The sequence below is a fragment of the Pelodiscus sinensis genome, chromosome 1 (genome assembly GCF_049634645.1).
Source record: "Pelodiscus sinensis isolate JC-2024 chromosome 1, ASM4963464v1, whole genome shotgun sequence".
Lineage (NCBI taxonomy): Eukaryota > Metazoa > Chordata > Testudines > Trionychidae > Pelodiscus > Pelodiscus sinensis.
In genome coordinates, this window is record NC_134711.1 from 10,063,243 (window position 1) to 10,074,221 (window position 10,979).

Below are 10,979 nucleotides of genomic sequence, written 5' to 3' on the forward strand. Positions count from 1 at the left end.
TGACCCCAGGTGCTCTGATTATTCCCACCCAGTTGGGAAACCTCCCAACTGTTTCCAGGTGCTTCAACTGGCCTGATTCCAGAAGGTTCCTTCTGGTTTTGGGTTAGCCCTTGTGTACCAGTATCTATCTATCTATCTATCTATCTATCTATCTATCTATCTATCTATCTATCTATCTATCTATCTATCTATCTATCTATCTATCTATCTATCTATCTATCTGTCTAAACTACATCCCTTTTTCGGTAAAGGGATGTAAATTAGGCACGTCAATATTGCAAATGAAGCCGGGATTTAGATATCCTGCGCTTCATTTGCATAATGGCGGCCACCGCTTTTTTTCGAAACGGGGCTTTTTAAAACAAATGGCAGTCTAGACAGGAAAATAAAACCCTTTTTCGAAAGATCCCGTGAACCTCATTTTTGAGGATCTTTCAAAAAAGGGTTTTATTTTCAAAAGAGCCCTGTCTAGACTGCCGTTTTTTTCCCCAAAAGCCCCATTTCGAAAAAAAGCAGTGGCCGCCTTAATGCAAATGAAGCACGGGATATTCAAATTCTGGCTTCATTTGCAATATTGACCTGCCTAATTTACATCCCTTTACTGAAAAGGGATGTAGTCTAGACAGACCCTATCTATCTATCTATCTATCTATCTATCTATCTATCTATCTATCTATCTATCTATCTATCTATCTATCTATCTATCTATCTCCTTGCTACTCCATGCATCTCTCGAAGTGAGTTCTCACCCACGAAAGCTTATGCCCAAATAAATCGATCAGTCTTTAAGGTGCCACAGGACTCCTCATGGTTTCTGCAGATACAGACAAACACGGCTACCCCTCTGAGACTTGAATTTACTGTGTGAGGCTATAGGACCCTAGATTAAAATTTGCTTTAACATGTTTCATTAATGTGTTGCTGAAGAATCACATCTCTAAAAATCCTCCCCTTTCCAGGCTGCCGTCAGGCACATGGGCACCAGTTTAAAATACTGCCTAGGGTCCCATAAATCCTAAGGACAACTCTGCTCAATCTGACACATGTCAGAAAAGCTGCATTGTTGGTTCATCACTAGAAACAAGCCAGAAAAATCAATCTTTCTTTCTTTCTTTCACCAGAGCACAGTTTTGAGCTAGATGTGACCTTCACACTTAGCTCCCATCTTTATTATAGGCTGAACCAGAACTGTGGACTTTAACACTCCTGAAATTGAGGAAACTTCAGCCTGGTCCTACTCTTTCACCATCCCTGGTAATACCTGTTCTGCAGCTGGGACTGAGTTGCTGAAGTGTAAGGCAGATCAGAACCTAACTCACTCTCTTGCAGCTGTGAGGCTAAGGGTTGTAAAAATATTGTTGTCGATACAGTAAGCAGATATGACTCAAAGACCGCTATAGACCAGATCTGTTGAGTAAGAAGGTGACATTTTCACATAGACACTTTTCTGCCACTTTGCAGCAGGGCCAAAGTGGGCGAGGCAATATCTTTTATTGGAGCAACTTCTACTGCTGAGAGAGACAAGCTTTCAAGCTATACAGAGCTCTTCTTCAGGTCTGGGAAAGGTTGGTCCAATAAAAGATATTGCCTCACCCACCTTCTCTCTTTAATAAACTGATGTAGCTACAGCTATGCTGCATGCTTTGAAGCAGATTAATTTGCAGTCACTTTGTTGCAAGGAAACTGTTTTTATTTAGCCATCGGAATGGCACAGAAATCGGTAGTGGAGATTCAGAAAAAGCGCTTGTTTCTTCAGGTACTCATAGATTCCTTTCACCACAGTGCTTATATTGGTAAGATCTCACAATTATTTGGGTACTGAGCTAGTTCATAAGGCTCACTAAATGAACTTGTGAGGCAGGAAATGGTTATTTGTCCTGGGATTTCTCTTCTGAAGGTGTGAATGTCATCATTTCCTGTTTGTTTTCTTAAACTTAACAGTTAAAACATTTCTTACTCAGAGCTAAAAAAGGTCAAGGTTTTGTCTTCCCTATCTTTGCTAGAAAATAATTAGAATACCTCACACTGCAAACCTTTCCTAGAGTGTTATGGATGACGTATAAATAGGCAGAGACAGACCTTACACAAAAATAGATATATAGGTAGGGCGATTTTAAAATCTACCATAGGTACTTATTGCTGTATCTGAGCACCTCACCGTCCTTGATTCATTTAGCATTCCAACACTCTTCTGAATTAGGACAGTACTACTATAGCCATTTTACAGAAAGGAAACTGAGTCACAGAGGAACTAGATTTGTCAGAGATCTGTAGCCAGAGGCAGATTAGGGATTTGTGGGGTCCCCTCCTCTATTCCCCATCCCTTCAGCCCCCTGCCTCTTCCTGGCACACCAGCTAGGGTAATGGAATTGGGGCACAGGGACATGCCCTACTTCTCCATCCAACCCAGCATGCTGGCTCTGGGGCCGTACACTTGGGCACAGGTCCATTGCCTGAGTGGAGAATCTACTATTGACTATGGCACAGTAGGGACTTGATCTCAGGTCCTAGTGCATTCACCACTGGACCATCCTACCTTTTTTTAAAAGAAAGATGACTGACAGTGATTAAACTACCTTCTCTAAGAGCATGTAATCACCAGAAAACCTTTGGGCTTAATCCAGTGGGCAAAACTTCTAGTGAAATCAAAGAGAATTTCCGTTTGGTTAAGAAGTGTAGGATTGAGAAAAATTTGATCCACTCTTTCCATGAAACCCCCAATGGAACGTAATGGCTTTTGTGAAATCCACAACAGAGATAAAATAAAGAGATCAGCTCCTCCCACAAACAATCCCCTCTATTTACCTCTTGAAGGGTCTGATCCTAAGGTGGCTGAAGTCAATGGAGGTATTTAATGGACTTTAGATCTACCCCCCCAAAGTAGAGCTGCAGAGGAATTTCTCCTGCTTTGAAGATATTTGCCTCTTGTTTTGCCTTCGAGATGTGTCTGAAACAAACCCCCAGAACCGAACACTGTCAGACTTGGGGAACGCTGAATATAAATCTAAGCTTCGTACCAGGGGTCCCTTGGTTGTGTCTCTTTGGGCACATTTGCTTGATGTCTTTATGGTTGTGTATTCCGAACCTAAAACCACCAAGGCATCATGTGGGCAGACACAGCCTTTCCCCAAACTAGAAGTGACTCTTGACTTTACCTCCTATTATTATTTACAGTCATGCCTAGAGGCCTTGGCCAATATTGAGGCCCCAAAATGCACCCTAGACACTGATCAGACACAAAGTCAGTCCCTGCCTACAACTGAAGGGTTCAGTTCTCCTCTTGCTCAGGTTTCTCTCACAGAATCATTTCCCTTCCTTGGTGGGGCCATAGGCCCTGGTGCACCTTGGTTCCCAGGAGTCGATTCTGTGAGTGCTCTAGGACTGAAGCACCCACAGGAAGAAAGTAATGGGTGTTCAGCACTCCCTGGTGGCCCTACCAATCCACTCCCTCTTCCCCAGTGCTTCCCCCCCATGGCGTCTCTGCCAGTCAGGTTCTCTCCCTCTCCCCCAGTAAAATAAATAAATAAAATTAATGGAGATTGCCTATCTCCTAGAACTGGAAGGACATTGAGTCCAGTCCACTGCCTTCACAGCAGGACCAGGTACCATCCCTGACAAATATTTGCCCCAAATGGCCTCCACAAGGATTGAACTCACAATCCTGGGTTTAGCAGGCCAATGCTCAAACCACTGAGCTATCCCTCCCCCCAACTGATGGCTCTGCCAATCATCTTCTCTCCCTTTCCCCCTGCACCTCCCCCCCCCCTCACTGGCGACTGCCAATCATCTTCTCTCCCTCTTCCCCAGCACCACCCATCCACTAGCAGGCCATGCTGATCAGCTCCACCTCCCTCCCTCTCTGCACTGTTAGCTGTTCAGTGGCATGCTGGAGGTGCTGGAGAAAAGAGGCAGAATAGAGAAGGAAGAGGCAGGGCAGGGGCAGGAAGAGATGGAGCAAGGGCAGGATCTTGGAAGTAGGGGTGGGTGGGATGTGGGGCAGAATGGATTTTGAGCTCCCTGGGGGAAATGAGGATGCCAGTATCCCTCTATATCTCTGTTTGTGGCACATAATAATTGGTTCCCTAGGGGCTGTAATAGTTTGGTCCAATTTTGGTTTTTGAGTGTGTGTGTATTGGGGGGCTGGGTGGTGATGAAAGTCTGTAACAGACAACTCCCCCCCCCCCTTAAAAACAACAAATAGACTAGTAGTATCTTAAAGACTAACAAAACATGTAGATGGTATCATGAGCTTTCATGGCCACAACCCATTTCTTCAGATGACTGGAGTATTAGAAGTCCAGATCCAAGAATAAAAAGAGAAGGGGAAGGAAGAGGAAAAAAAAGGGGGGGGGGGAGAGAAAAAAGGAAGGGGAAAGAAAAAAAGAGAGACAGTGAGTAGATGGTTCAAATAGTTACAAGAGGCTGATAAGAAGGCTGTAATAGGTCAATCTAGCTGGTCTGGTGATCTCTTCTGGCCTTAAAATGTATGACTCTTATCCTGGTATAAATAAGGAATAATTTCCAAGAAGGCCATGAAGTTGCACCAGTATAAAACCAGACCCCATAGAAGAAGAATCGGACCTTAAAGCAAGAAGATGGAGAAATGAGGTCAGGTCTATATTAGACCCAGAGGATCAGCTTAAAGTACACGACTCTAGCTATGTAAATAATCTAGTTGGAGTCAACATACATTAAACCAAGCTTGGCGCCATCTCCACAGTGGGATGTTGATGGTAGCAAATGTTTCTGTGAGCTTCCCTTACTCCTTGGGATTCAAGGATGGTATGTCTACACTAGCTCGTTAGTTTGAGCTAGGTAGGCAAATGAGGGCAACCGGGGTTGCAAATGAACGAGGTGTACTGGTAGTTTGAATTAGCTATCCTAATTTGAACTACCTACTCCGTGCCCCGTGTAGCCGCGGGCACGGAATTCGGACTAAGGGGGATTTAAAAATGACAGCGCCCGGGAAGATGTAAATGAAGCCCGGGATATTTAAATCCCGGGCTTCATTTGCAACCCCGGTTGCCCTCATTTGCCTACCTAGCTCAAACTACCGAGCTAGTGTAGACATACCCAGAGTACTGGCGCCAACCGGGGGTGCCCTCAGCATTTGATTTAGCGGATCCTTACTAGACCCACTAAATTGAATGCCAGAAGATCGATCTCTGGTGTGGAAAGTGGCGATGTGGCCTCAGGGTATCTCTACCCTGCATCTGGGAGCAAACCAGGTAGATAGTCTTGTATTAGCCTCCAGGTCCTGTTGGACAGACTTGCATGAGCTGTTCATGCTAAAAGCAGCAGTGTGGGCATTGCAGCTTGAGCTAGCTGCCTTAGTACAAGCCTGCCTCACCCTGTGGGGCCAAGTTTGGGCGGGGAGCCTAAGCCACTGCCCATGGCGCAATATCCACTCTGTTATTTTTAGTTTCCTTGCTGAAGTGATGCTCATGTGAGGCTGTCTCCCTGGGCTGGGACTCGCTTTCAGCCGCATTGCAAACATACCCTCAGTGACTTTCCCACGGGGATGCAGGGAGTCTGTGGCCTTTACCCCATGGCTCCCTCTCCTTGTTGAATGACTCTTGTCCTCAGATGACTTACCTGCTCCATTTGCCCACTTACATTGTTGTTATTGGACTTCCTGTCTCTTCTCGCCCCTTTTCTGCCCCAGGCACGTTCAAACAGAACACAAACCCAGTAGTACTCAAAGCAAATCCACAATATCTGCGTGAGAGTGAAATGAATTTTCCCATCCTCATCTGCAACAAGCACATCTGGTTTCCAGCACTGACTGAGTAGGCAATCTGGGGTGATTTCTCCCCTCCCCATTCCTCCCAACAGATAAACACAAAGTTCAAGAGACCAATTTTCTGGGTAATTTCCAGCCTGCTTTCATGCCCTTCCTTATACATAGCCCATTCAGCTAATAGCTTCACGCTGTCACTTTCACACTCTGGGCCTAAAACTGGGACACACCATCCTGCAGAAGCAGCAGCAGAAAGAACAGATGTGCCCCTTATTATTACTCCTCCCAGGAAGAATGATTTAAAAAAAAAATAAAACCCATTATGTAGGAGGAAGCGGCATGTTTCTCTCTTAGCTCATATTTACACTACCTTTTTGTGAGTCTTCAATAGGGCCCATTCTTCGCCTCGCAGCCTGGCCTCCATCCTCAAGACTTCAAACTGTAGTAAAATAACTTGGCCCGGGAAAACTGGTACCTCCCTTTGGAATCTATAAACATTATTCCTTCTCCAGCTATAATATGGCACTTTGAGAGTGGATTAAAATTAAATATGGACCGAAATGTCACAGGAGTGCATGTAACGCATTCAGAGGAGCTCCAAAGGTCATCTTCTCAATAGGCAATTCAGAATCTGTGACTTCTTAATTGCATGAGCTGCCCCAGTTCCGTGTCTTTACAATGAGCACTTTATACAATACACCGCAGCTTCGTTTTGTGAGCGCCTTTCACATAAAGTAGATCCTATGTTCTCATTCAAGCCTACCAAAAGCTTTCTTCATTTCAAAGGCTTTTTTATATTTCTTGGAGATCCGTGTAGCTCATGCGGCAGCTGCCCACACCAATCTGTTTTACTAGATCTGACTGGACTAGTGGTCCAGTAACTCCATCCTTCTCGTCTCTTCTGAAACAGTCTTTCAGCCTGGTTCAGTACTAGGTTAGTTTAGTTTTATGTCAGTGTAATTCCATTGAACTTGATTTCTTTGCCCAGGCATAAAACTAGAATAAAGCAGTTGGTGAATCAGTCCCTTCTCCTCCCACCCTACGTCTACGGCTACACTACGGCAGTTTTTCGGAAGAGGAAATGCAAATAGAGCACTCATTTGCAAATCTCGTGCTCTCATTTGCATACTCTCTTCCGATCTTTTTTTGTGGAAGAGGTTTTTGTGATAAAAAGTCCCGTGTAGACGGGGCCATTTGTTGGAAGGGCCCCCCCCCCCCCGTTTTGCTCAAGATCCTGTAAACCTCATTTTTTGAGGAATAAGGGATATTGCGCAAAACGGGGGTTTTCCAACAAATGGCCCCGTCTACACATGGCTTTTTAATGCAAAAACCTCTTCTGCAAAAAGGATGGGAAGAGAATATGCAAATGAGAGCGTGAGATTTGCAAATGAGCACTTCATTTGCATTTCCTCTTCCGAAAAGTTGCCGTAGTGTAGACGTAGCCTTTCTGTCTGGATTAATCCTGAGGTTATTGTTTAGTTCCTTTTTGTGCACTTTCTGAATCTTTTTTGGATTCTTTTATAAGGATGCTTCTATCCTGTCTTTTAGTTTCTTCGGAGGGTCTCCTGACTGGCTTTGATTTCTGTTATCATTGCACAAATATTCTTGATCTGCGTTCAAGTAGGAAAAGCAGTTTTTAATTCCTTTCGCTGGGGGAAAAACATCTTTCTCCATTCTTGACTTCAATTTTTGCAACATCCAAGTGGCCCGAGAAGAGAGAGGCCTCTAGATTGTGCTGATTATTCACCAAGAAATGAATGAGCTGACAGAGGGCGATGATCGTAATATCTTGTTCTGGTAGAGCACTTTTCATCAGTAGGTATCCAGGGGCTCTGCAAAGGAGAGTGGTATTGTTATCCCCATTTCACAGATGGGGAAATTGAGGCATGGAAAAATTAAAATGATTTCCTTGAGGTAATCTATGGGGCATTATTTGCTACAGGGTAAGAAGGGCAGTTGTTCCCTCCCTTCCCTTTCATAGGTCCTTATGTCTTCTACTTTTTGTTTCTCGCCCATCACTTTATAGAAAATTATATAATAACGTATAATGATCTACATGCTGATACAACTTTGTCCCCCACCCTCCAATTTCTTAAATGGCACCACTGGTCACCTACAGAGCCCGAATAGAATGAAGATCTCTGGAATCCTTGTCCAGTGTTCTAACCAGTAGGCAATACTATCTTCCTATTCCCTGTTTTCACACATATTGACTTTCTTGGCTCAACACAGCTGAAGAGATGGGATCTCAGGGTAGGGGTGCATGTAGTTCAGTCTCCCATCACCAACCGTGGCAGTTAGGCAGTTACCTGTTCCCATGGAAAATGCCTTCTTAACCCTAAAAATAGGCTTGTGCCATGATGCCTGGTGGCTCATGTCAAAAGCTTAGCAGCAGCAATACTTCACAAAGCTCAGTGTTCAGATTTTCCAGCCAAACTCTCTCTCTCGCTGGGCTCTCTGTTCAGTCTCTGCTCATTGCGCAGGCTCGGGGAGGTTGTCTACCCCACCCCAAGCACATGCCAAGTCCTTCTGTGTCTGTCCCAAGGGGTATAATGTGCCATGCTGTCAGGGAGAAGGTTCTTTATGGATCATTTGTTTGAACTAAATGAAGCCATTGCCTCTGGAAAAAACCAACCAACCAACTAACCATTTTTGCTTTTTAATACAGTAGGAGGGCCTTGTCCTCATCTGGCATTTTTCAGCAGTGGATCACAAAATGCATCACAACCTTGAATGTGTTTCTTCTTGCCACATCCCTCTCAGGCAGGAGAACAGTTTCCCAATTTTACAGAGAGGGAACTGAGGCACACGGTTGCACAGAAATATGCAGAGAATTGAGCGCAGCCCTCTACGGTTAGGGCCCTTATCACTGGGGTCAATCATCTGGTATTTTGTTTGACTAAAAATTCTTTCTGTGGCTGGGGTCAGTGTGGCTGTAGCACCTGATCCCACATCAGATATATGATTTTAGTAGGTTGTGACAGCTTCATTTTCTCACCCACTGACTCCTGGATTCAGCTTTTAAGGTGACAAGGGGCAGTTCTGATCACTGAAAATTATCTCTGCATGACAGAGACCCAAGAATTTCACACTCTTGTTCCTGGAGCGAGAATTGGCCCAAATCACGTTGACACTGGGGTGCACAGCTGTGTATTCCAGTTTCTTTTTAGAGACAGTCCAGATCACAGCCCCAGATGTGATGTTTGTGTTAACCCTATGGCCCGAAGCTCTGCTCACTGTTGACGCTTTACCAGCGTGTCTCAGAGAACAGGAGGAATGATTGAATGGCCTCAGTGGCATTTCAGTTGTGTGGCATTTTGATTACAATACAGTTACATTTTGAATTTGGTGGCAATATAATGCTGTTGACCCTGTTAGGAAACAAAAATACAAGAGAGTGGTACTAAATATATACCGGGGGGGAGGGGAGGGTCACCCTAACTGATACCACAACGAGGCACAGTTAGGTAATGGAGCTTAGGGTATATCTATGCTGCAGTTTTTTTTGGAAAAATGGCCATTTTCCTGAAAAAACTTCACTTACGTCCACACTGTGACTGCGTTCTTTCAAAAAAAGTTGAAAGTACAGAGGGGTTTTTCTGACATTGGTAAACCTCTTTCTACGGGGAAGAAGCCTTTTTCCAAAAGAGCTCTTTTGGAAAAAAGGCGTGTGTGGAAGGGGAAGAGGGAGTTGCTCTGAAAGAAGAAGAAAGAGGAAAAAGCACAGGTGCTCTGGTGGCCACTCCATCCATAGTAATCACAGCTTAAATGCGAGACAACGTCCGTTCAGTGTGGACGCTATCTTTCAAAAAAGCGGATTGCTTTTTTGATGAGCTTTGGCAGTGTGGATGCTCTCTTTTGGAAGAAGTTTTTTCAGAAGATTTCTTATGGAAAAGCTTCTTCCGAAAGAAGTCTGCAGTCTAGACATAGCCTGAGAGAGGGCTGAAGAGAGAAAGAGGCAGAAAAGGAGCTTGTATGGATGACACTTCTCTGACAGTAAGGACTTTGTTAAGGGTCTGTAGACCACTGATTCCTCTTCAAAGTCTCAGCCCAGAGGCAGCTTAAAGGAAATGGATAAGTTTGAGGTGGTGTATGGGGCTGAGGCTGGCAGTGGTTCTGCGGCGGTGTGGACTGAAGGTACAGAGACTAGTAGCCTGTACCTCAGCAACCTCCTTAAACTCCCTCAGCCCTGGACAGTAAATTATGTGTAGGGAACTGAAGTAGAAGGAAGGGGCTAAAACACATTAGACACCTACAACTGCAAAAGGAAGACTGAAGCTGGGATGATTGTTAAAACACACAGGGAGGTGGGTGGGGGAGTTTTATAACAATAGACATAATTAATGTATGAATTGCTGCCTTCCCCAAGTTCATTCTCACCCCCCCCCCCAAAGTGTTTTGTTTGTTTGTCTTTATACCCCGAACTTAGTGCTTGCACTTTGGGAAATATTACCCATCCGGGTCATATAGAGTTCCCTGGATTTCTGGATGAGGGCTCAAGATGGTGTTATTAACCCCTAGAAAACTGAGTCCACGCCTGTTTGCTGTCATGAACACCTGGCAGAAAGAATGCACAGCTCCAGAGCTGACTCTAAACTCCACAACTCTCTCTCTCTCTCTCTCTCTCTCTCTAACATGCATGAAGGGAACGCTAAATCTCAATCCTGTGGATGTCTGGGATGGAGGATGGGGAGGATTTATATTCAGATCTGAATCCAGACCTGTCACCCAGTTTTGTCGCGTGGGCCCCTCTTTAATTCTTTTACCTGATGAGCTTGCTCAGCATGCCCACATCCTGCCCTGTGGCTGCCTGCAGTGAGACCGGAAGACAGGCAGACAAGAAAGCATGCTTACTGACAACAGAAAGAGTTGAACCCCACACCTTTTCATACATGGACAGGTGCTCCCCTGGTCTCCAGAAATGTCAGGGATTTCTTCCAGTCTATCACCGGAGCATTCTCGAACTCTATTCCTCTGCCTCTCTCTTCCATACACCAGCACCTGTCTCCTCACTTTCTGTTCTTGTGAGCTTTCTAATGTCGGCAGAAGAGTGTTCTTTGTAACCTTTATACAGTGAAACCTTTGTTATCTAGCACTCCATTAACCAGCGAACTTTGTTAACCGCCACTGCCCCCAGCCACGATACTGTCACATCTTCAGGTGTACAGGCCTGGCTTGGTTTACCACGATTGGCTTAACAATTTTTTATTTAAGAAGTACTAATCATCTTTAACTCAGA